We start from the raw sequence: 2431 nt of genomic DNA, 5'->3' as shown, positions 1-2431 counted from the left end.
AAGTCGCTCAACTCAACCGCTGGGTGAAATGAGCGGCCCCCCTTCTCCCCCGTCTCCCCCCACATCCTCAGCACAGATTGCGCTGTGCTGAGTAGCAGGAGAGATGTGTGCTGAGCGGTTTGCTCAGCACACATCTCTCCTGCTTTACTTTGAATGTTTTACAATGGATTACACAGAAAAATAATAATAAAGTGAATGTCACAAAGAAATTTTTTTTTTGGCACTTTGGGAAACGAACCCGGGACTCTCAGCGAGGCAGGCGGGAGCCTTTATCGCTAGCTCACAACACTGCATGGAAGATTCACAAGTTCATGTGTAAAAGTACTGCAAAGAATGATTCCTTCCCATTGGTGTTCGGTTATGCTGTTAGGTGACTCGGACGCTCATTTAGTGCACTGTACATACTGTAAAGTCAATGAGCTACATTATCTCTTTCACACATTAGTTGCGTCTGCAAACACAAGTGTTTTAACACGTTCATTTGCATCTGTATAAACTATACACACAGTGATTTGGCATCCAGGAACTTAGGGAGAAGCTTTTATCTCTCCCCATTATACTTAATACTACAGGATTTGGATGCTCACATATCGCTAACATCAACAGACCATACTGTTCCTGTAACTTGTTTGTTTGCATCTGCATATGCTGTACTATTTGCATCTGTACTGTATGTGCTGTTATATACTGTATGACATACTGTAGACTAATGTAGCATAATGCGACGCACCAGTAAAATAGTTATTACGCTGTAGTTCAGTATTGTATTTAATGGAGACCACACGCATGCGCATTGGTGATTTTAAAAAGCGACATCTGGTGGATGATCTTAGGTATTACACTCAAAGGTAACGCCAAACAATCTGTGTGCCTTCCTTTGACTAGGCGCGCCTCCTTGCACCCAGGCACGCTGCGTATGCCTGATTGCGACTAATGCCTAAGTCAGCAAAGATAACGGAGGACCCATCTGTAGGTTATAAAACCATATATACTGTAGACATAGACAAACAGTGGATAAAAGAAAAATTTTCTTCCTATGCAAAATAATTAAATAATTATATATAGAAATTAAAGTCAATTTTATTGTCTTCATTCTTCATTAATAATATGTTTACAATTAAGAAAACATTAATGAGTTGCTGAGTTAATCGTCAAAAACATTTCTCCAATTATTGTCTTCTCTTAAGACTACTTATATCACACACAAGAGAGTCTGAGTAAAGTCTCACCAGATTAGCCAGATCTCTCTTAGAATATATAAGAGGTAGCTGCAGCAATGGGTTGTAAACTGACCACCCCATTTATTTTCTGCATCTTTAAACTGCTTTATTGTCAATCCTAGAAGTGTGCTGTAAGAGATAACCCAGGTGAGTCAATATATTTTAAATTAGTGAACATTTGTATTTTCAATGTTGGCTTATTTCAGTGTTCAGTATAATTGAATAAAGTGAATAACATATTTATTTGATTATTTTTTAAGTCTAATTTTTTGTCTTTTATTGATTCTTCACAGTACAAGAGGCATACAGAACAACATTGGTAATAGGAGACTTAAGGGTACTTACAGTATAGGGAGAGGTTATAGCAGACCTAACCAGCATTTTTTTGACTGACGGGGTGAATATATGAAGGTTACTAGGTGCCCAATAGATTTGGCATGTTGTTTTTGTTAAGTTTTGAGAGTCAATAACACATTCTATATATTGTTATATGGTGAAAGCTCAAGAATATTTTTCTTAACTCTTCATTTGTCAAAGTTGTGTATATAGTGAAAATCAAGGTTTTGAGTTTAGATTTTAATATTGGTTGGTTCTGAAAATATGACATGGCAAGGGATCTTTGTCTGGATTTGGTATATCTATATTTTTGCTTCCAGCATTTCTTCTGCAACATGCTATATTCACTGATATAATCTAGTAAGTAAAGTTTACGTAGAAATATTATAGAAGAGCTGTTGGTGTCAGATACGTTACATTTAGTGTTTGCTTGTATTGTATCTTTTACTTTTTTCCTGACAATTTAACAGTACATTAATAGATAATTAGGCTGGTCAAATATCAAATAACTTTTTATGGAGTAATTGCAAAGTTGTGATATGTTAGGGACATTCTCTAAGTTTCCATAAAAAAGGAGCTAATGTATTTGGTATATCCACCTGGTTAAATGGATTTTTCTTTCATGGTTTTTGTCACTTTTCTTCTGTGATTGTTTGTACCATTTCTTAATTTTTATTTATTTTTGACAGATGCAAAATAATGTCCTTTGAATCTGTTTAAGCCATAATCAGCATCACATAGAAATAGACCAGAAGATGTACCCATTAGTAAAAAAAAATCTCAAAAACATTTAATGTATATACTCAAAAAATAACCATGTAAACCATTCCTAAATTGTACACCTATAAATTTACTGATATTTGAAAAAAAATTTC

The sequence above is a fragment of the Pseudophryne corroboree genome, chromosome 6 (assembly GCF_028390025.1).
Source record: "Pseudophryne corroboree isolate aPseCor3 chromosome 6, aPseCor3.hap2, whole genome shotgun sequence".
In the NCBI taxonomy this organism is placed as follows: domain Eukaryota; kingdom Metazoa; phylum Chordata; class Amphibia; order Anura; family Myobatrachidae; genus Pseudophryne; species Pseudophryne corroboree.
This window is presented reverse-complemented; position numbering follows the sequence as displayed.